We start from the raw sequence: 8,095 nt of genomic DNA on the forward strand, positions 1-8,095 counted from the left end.
TTACATATTTTCACAAGAAAAAAAGAAAAAAAAATAGAAAAATGGACTGAAACTATTCGAAAAAATAAAATTTTTATATGATGAGAATTAAGCACAAACAAGAAAATACGTTTAACAATGTCTGTAACACATATGGTAATAGGTACTGTCTTTTATGTCTTTACGATCTTACGGGCATTAATATCTTCGATTAACTATTTTTGTTCAATGAAAAAGAAATTTTATGTAACAAATAAGAGTTTATAACGGTCTATGACGATCGAAGCTGGATCTTGGATGCTTAAATAATTCCCATGTGAATTTATGTATCACATATGTAGTCATTTGAATTGCGCACTGAATTGATTTTTCAGACTCATAAACGCAATTAAACTACTATGATACTATCACAAATTAAATTGACACATTAAAAAAAAAATGTTAATTTCAAAGAAATATTTCTTCGAAATTAAAATTTTTTTTCAGTTCAAGCAATTTAATAATATAATTAAATATAATTAAATTTTATTTAATTGTATAATATTAATTATTACTTTCATTTTATTAAATATTACTTAATTAAATAAAATGTGCACAAGAAACTCCTAATCAATGTTTACAATGTTTAAAAAAAATATACATATACATGCAAATGAAATATAATGAGCAAATAGAAAAGGACGGATAATTATCTTTAATTTAATATAGTAACAATGCAGAAAAATATGTTTTTCGTTTTATTTATTTTCTAATATAACTTCATATCTCAGTTCCTTTGATGTATTCTCGATATTCCAATGCAATGGTACTTCTCTTAATCGCTGACGGACCTACAAAGCGTAAAGCCATTTATGCCAAATCGCTAATTGATGCAAACGGAAATCGTACGTAGGGTTTATATACACGAGTAACAAGCGACATCGCCATAAATAAACCATTGCGGTGCGCTTGCGCGTTATAATTATGTGTTAACTACTCGGTAAACAGCACTTCGTCCTAATGACGTCATATAGGTCCTGCTAACGACGGGACAGTAATATGCGCGTTGTGCACAATACCAAAACCAGAATGTTACAGATCACTTGCATTACCCTGTATCATGCTCAATCTAATCTTGGATTATCGTCCATAGTTCAAACTTAATTGCTTTCAAACAAGCGGATCAGATTTATAATGGGTCTATATTTGTTGTATTACACAAATATATATGTATATCACTTAATATTCTTCCAATATGTCATCCTATTACTTTAAATTTTACATCTCTCTCTCTCTGTCTAATATCAAATAACAAATTTCAATTAATTTTCAATATAACAAAAAAGAATCGTTAAACCAAGAATTTATTTTTAACTATATTTTAAACTATATTTTAAATATATTAATAATGTTTATTACTCTTAATTAAACAAGACGGTAAAACTTCAAATCATTAATTTAACTAAGACACCTGTGGTGATCACGAAAATGCATATTAAATGGCTCGAATCAACCATTGAATGTAGAGACATTTAAATATACGACAACAAAAATATTAGTATTTACTGAATAAAAGTTTCACGTAAAAATAGCTTCACACTTTTTGTTATCTGCCATGACAACGGAATGTAAACTGCAAGTTTCAAGTTTTATGAATCAGTCGATCCATTAGTCAATCGCGTATTCGGAGTACTTTTAAATATAACGTTTCCCTTCACTTTCAAAATTGACATATCTCGACGTAAAGAATTTTCGCGTGACGTGCCGCGAAATGCAATTTCCGCGTATACATGGCACGCCGATTTCCTACACTGCAACGCGCTTAAGTAATTACTACGCGCGCAACGTGCAACCCTCAAATCGGATTCGACGCAGCCGCTTTCGCGTCGCGTTTACGTCCCTTCGCAATCCTCTACCACCTTCGTGTCTGCCTAACGAGATACACAATGAGATTCTCCACTGAAATCTCTTAAATAACAATTTTTTGGTCATCAAGGAAAGAACTCGCCAAAGATGTCGACAATCACCAGACTGTCGATCGTAATCGCGGGTTAGTAAAATCGCGTCATTCTGCGGTGGTCAAGTATTTCACGTTTGCCCGATGCAATCATCCTTCCACAGCCTACCCACTGCTACCCTGTATAGCAGGGCCGGCGCTAATTGATCAAATTACAGGGCCGTGAGCCGCCATCGAAATTGCAGGACTGACGGACGCTACGTTTTCGGACCGCTCTACCCCGAAAGGGGGCCGTCATGGGGGTGCCCCGTGATACTACGTGAATTTCAACCCCTGCCTCTCCGGATACCCTTCTAACCGCCCTCGAACGACCCTTCGTCCATTGGCGGAAGGGGAAGGTTGGGGGGAGGATAGAGAATCACTTCAAACCGATCGGGATGATGTTCCGCGAGGCTGCTCGACCGGTCAAGTGTTCATTGCCGGTTCATTCGTGCGAATTCCGCTTTTAATTAATGACTACCCAAACTCGATGATTGATCGACAGTATCGCTGATTGGCAGCGTTGCCGTGTCGATCAGAATTTATCTCCTATTCGATAGACAATCTTATTATTGCAGCCTCTCTTAAAACGTGTCTTATCATTTATTGCATATTTTGTAAACGGAAAGAACGATTTTGCTGAAAAGTTTTAACATTTTAGCAATTAGTTTGTAGAATGTTTTACAATCTACATAATTATTTTAATGATGCCAACAAAATTATTTTCAGATTCTGTATCTAAACTTTTAGGCACTTCAACGAAATTGTTCTTTCCGAGTGAGATGAAAAACTAATCCTTTAAAATTGCGCACTCAAGCAAAATTTCGATAGAACTGGATTAATAAATCGCTGTTGCAAAATAACAGACAAATTATATTTCGCTATACACATTCAAAAACTCCATTCTTTATTCTAAATTATGTATATTACAAGTATATATGTTTATTAATGAAATATAATAATATATATGATATAAATAATCCTTTCTAAATAATTACATATGCAATTACATATCTGCAATGTAACTGAATAAATTAAAACACGTAATTTTTTCCATAAAAATGTTTATAAAAGCCATCATAAATATTTATTGTTATTTATTTTCCGTGCGAAAAAGATGCGTTGACGGATCGTTCATAATAAAATAATTGTATTTAGATTAATTAATATTGTGCCATCATGTTTAAAAAAACAATAAATATAAATTAACGAGTTTAGAAAAATTCTAAAACCATAAGTTTCAATTTGTCTGGTACTTTGCAGATAGTAAGCAATTAGCTATATCAAAAAGTTTGACATGTCTCGGATACATTCACTGCCGATCCTTTGGTCCGACAGACCACTGGTCAACAACGGCCGAAATTTGTTGTAACAGTGACGAGGGTCGACGTAGTTAAATATGATCGACGTGAAACGAGTGCCAACGCTCGTGCTTAGTTTGCTTTGTTTATGGTTGTTTTCAACCTGCCATAGCGAAGAGAGCGCGCAGGAGAAGCTTAAAGCGGATTATTATGCATGGATTGTGTAATACTCGAATGCAGATTTAATAAAATATAATTCAACAAACGTCGGGCATTATTATTTTTATCTATCGCAATAAAAAATTAACCTGAAATTGTACGAGAAATTTAATATGAGTTACATATAAAGCTTAGAATATATTTGCGTACCACACACAGAATTACAAGCGCAAGTATTGGATTTTGCAGCATTTCATTTTGCGTAGTAAAATAAATTTATAAATAAAAGTTGCAGTAGAAAAACAGTCACATACAATTTTCTATATGTTTTACAAAGCATTCAGATTTCAATAGAATCGGGAGCTACAGTTCTCTCTAATATTATACTTTATAAATCACAAGTTTCAACTGCATATTTTTCAAAAGATTAATGTTTCATATACGCAAATATTTACAATACGAAAATAGAGATCGACTGCACTGAGAGAAAAATATATCGAATTTCTGACTGTAATTGCATGATAAAATAATTAAGGTTAGGAGCATCATTTTTATAGTTATTATTGCTATAATGTTAGTAACAATAACCTCATATGTATAGTTCTATAAACCCGTACAAAAATTGTACTATTAATTGTGATAATTTCAAATATTAATATAATAAAATTAATATGAAAATACGTATGATAAATAAAATAACTATTTTTATGTGATAATTGCAATCATAATTATAATGAATATAATCATTTTTTTCAACATTCGCTTACTATTTATATGTATTAACAATATATAACTAAAAAATATATTTAAAAAAAAAAAAAAAGCAGTTATTTTCAAATAGTGTGTGTGTAATTATTGTATATTAATAGCACATTTGACTGTACTTCTAATTATAAATTTATTAGTCAAATTTTTACTATATTTATTATAAAAATTAAAAAGAAAATTGTAAAAGTAATTATTTACATTAAATGTTTAGCAATACTATACACGGAAAAAACAGATTTGGTTGAATGAACTGATTATGATCATATAATGCAGTTTCAAGTTACTATAATTCATATGGTCAAAACAATTATAAATTTATGGTTGTCCCAAAAAATAATTATAAATTATAGTTAAATTATGGTTATTCCAACCTTTTTTTTCTCAGCATTTTTCTCAGTGCATTTTCGAACTAAATTAGAAATTTTATTTTATTTCGAAAGCTTATTATGTTTTCTCTTTTCGTTCTTTGTTTTTTAATTCCCCTCAAGTGTTTTCATTCTCCTATACGAACAAAATTGATCAAATTTATTCGATTCGCAAATCGATTCGCACTGTAAGGTGGTTGCAAATATTCGCGAGCGTTCGGGCGCTCGAAACATTGATTCGTACTACTCGAAACTTCACGAAACCGTGAGATATAACTTCCGCGGATGTTCGCTACACGCGCTTAGACGGTCAATAACGCTGAAAACTGGTCGGAGGAACGAAGGGAACGAGGGGAAAATTGACGTAATGAAATATGATCGACGTAGAACGCGCGAGTGCCATCGCGATGAAGTTATCCAGCTTGGTTTTCACACAATGGATGACTTCGTTGAAATCCGTACACGCGCCATACTGGCATATGGTGCGTATAACACGTCAAATGCGAAAATATTGATTCGGCCATTGTCGAACTTTTCGGCACGATATAGATTCGCGCGTAACGTGTGACACACGTTTTGTGAGCTGGATTGTTACATCCGTATCAATGTAATCGATGATACCCAGATGACCCTCTCAAGTATAACAAGCCAGTGACAATTCCGAGGTCATCCGTGCAAATAGCTCGATCAAAGCAACAGCATTTAATTTTTTTTTAACAAAGCTTTGCTTTTGTAGTATTGTAAAATTACATTCAAAACTAAAAAATTACTTGGCCCGTGGCGCATTGCATGCAATTGAATGTGACATCAGTGCGAATGTTATTGAACGACAAATAATTTTTGTATAAAATTCGACATGGCAACATAAACGAGCCTGTTAATTTTTTATACACTATAGTTATTAATTCTCTACTTTATTATAAAAAGTTACTTTTTTTTTTAACAGTATACATCAATACTTATTTGCAGAAAGAAAACAAAAAAAAAACATATATTCTTGTATAAACAACATTAAAAAAAAAATTGAACATTCAATGTAGGCATACAGTCGATATTTCCGGCTGCATCGAATCGCGTTAAACAATTTACATGGCAAGCGGCCGAGGAATATACGAGTTCTATAACTCGATTCCTCGATTGCGATACAAACGAAATCATTCGCTTTTCGAAATTTCCCAGGCCAACACAACCGGAAGATCGCGCAATTCCGTGCCCGTTTATCTTCGCGAATGTACATAGAGAAACGCGGACGATTGAAGTCGAGGGGAAGAGCAAAGAGTAACAGGGCTCGTCAAGGACTAAATCGATTTGCCTGTACGTAGAAGCCGTCGGCGCATCCATCCTCTTAACATCGTGCTACCGACTTTTATTTGCCGGTTTAAGTCAGTCGTCCTGTGCACATTCGTCGTCGTCGTCGTCGTCGTCGTCGTCGTCGTCGTCGTCATCGTCGAAGTCTTGATTTTCGTTTTCGCCGTCATCGTCGTATGTACGCAAGTTTCTAAATTCAATGCACTGCACGCAGAGCGCAATACGAAAAGGGCCACGCAAGAAAGGACGACTGTGCGCGAAAAACGGTGAGCGAAGGGAAAACCAGTAGACGCACAGGAACCGTAAGGCAAAAGGAATCAAAAGGGGAAAGGAAAAGGTTGCGGGGAAAAGAGAAGGAGCTGACTGAAGGTGGAATCTTGGGGAGAAATCGAAATTGCAGGTTTTCGTCGAAACGCTGGACTGGTCAGACGTGACCAAAGTGCCGAAATAAGGGACACAGGCCGTGTCCCTCCGCACCCAGATAAATAGGATATTTTGAGATAAATGCTTACCTACGTACTTTCAAATGGTATCGAGTGTTACCTTGAAGTTGCTGTACCCCGAAGTACTCTCGATCATCCCCCTTCCTTTTTCCCTATACGGCAGAAATTTACTTACAGGAGAACCTGGAGACGCGCACACACACACACACACACACACACACACACACACACACACACATACACATATATATATACACACTTTATATCGTCACCGTCGTTCTCGCTGCAACGCGAACATTACTCAGTCGGCGTTCCGAGAATTAAATGAACCGAATAATTGCATAGAGCACCTCGACGCTCATGGTGCCCCGAATCTCCTTTGCCTCCCTTCCGCGCCTTTTCACCCTTTCATAGTTACTAAAGTAACCATTTTATCTCGCACGACCGACTTGCTCCGAATATCGATTCTCGAGGACGCGAACGTTTTCTTGAATAGAAGACTTTATTAATCTCTCTTGAAGTCTTGTAGATGTGTTTAATCAATTAACACTTCATTCTCTCTTATTAAAGAATAAAGTTATGTAGTAAATGCTAAATTACGCGAATCTTTGATTATTCACTGCGAGAAAAGAACTTCAACCATAATAATTAATCAATGCAATAGCACATTATGTGGCAGCAGAATCGATAATAAAATCTCTTAATGTAAATATCTACGTTATTAAACGTATTATACAGGTCAATAATAATAAACATTTTCCCAAATAATCTCGAATATTTTCTATTATAAATACCAAACGTAATATAAATAAATACGTAAACTTGTCGAAGCGGCAGAACGCGCGTTGTTAAAACTCACTCAAACATGAAGTATTGTATCTCCGCTATTGAATAAAATTTCAATGCTGCGAAGCGATAGAATTTTTTGTTGACCCGACGAGCGAATTGCCCCAAAGTTGACACCTACGTACACCAAGCCAATTCCCATCATCTAATCACTTAGTCCAAAAATAACCAACTTGTTAAGTAAAGCTTATATCGTCTTTCATTTCAACTAATACGATTATGAGTTGTCATCTTTCAATAACATAAGTATATTATTATGTTAAGTACAATAGTACGTAAGAATTATTAAAAACTCACAAAGATTCTGATATCTCTGATAAAATAATTCCTAATAAAGTAGTTTAGGGAAACGTAAAACAACGTCAAACAAGAAATTTCGTGAATGCATTGTATGAAAAAATAATAGAATATTAATCTGATGAATGCTTAAAAATATTCATAATCAATTTCTGAACGTAGCGAACAAAGCTCAAATTTCTCTGCAGACTTGACGTAAAGATCAGATATTAATCATCAGTTGAGTATAACGATCGTATTGAATATCCGATAAAAAGTAAAACTTCTCTCGTTTATCATTTGACAATTACGCGTGAAGTTGACAGAAAATTCTCAGAGAATGTTCTAAAGCAATTAGTACTTGACAAAAAATTGAATAAAACTTGATAAAATCGTGGGATTCTTAATACCATGTATTACAATATTTCCAAACAAAATTGCATTATTCTTTTCTCGAGATCTTTTGATTGCCGTTGTCTTGTCATTCTTTTGCCAAGCAAAGGAGAGTACGATTTTTTTCACGATCGTTCGTGAAGGATTGTTTCATTTTAACATTTTCTTATGTATTTTTTTCATAGAGACCAAATATTATATAATAATGACGCTATACTAAAAAAATTGATACAATGCATGTGAGAAATAAAGTTAATAAAATCCTTATTCACATCATACAAT

Source organism: Trachymyrmex septentrionalis, unplaced genomic scaffold (genome assembly GCF_001594115.1).
Source record: "Trachymyrmex septentrionalis isolate Tsep2-gDNA-1 unplaced genomic scaffold, Tsep1.0 scaffold49, whole genome shotgun sequence".
Taxonomy (NCBI): Eukaryota; Metazoa; Arthropoda; class Insecta; order Hymenoptera; family Formicidae; genus Trachymyrmex; species Trachymyrmex septentrionalis.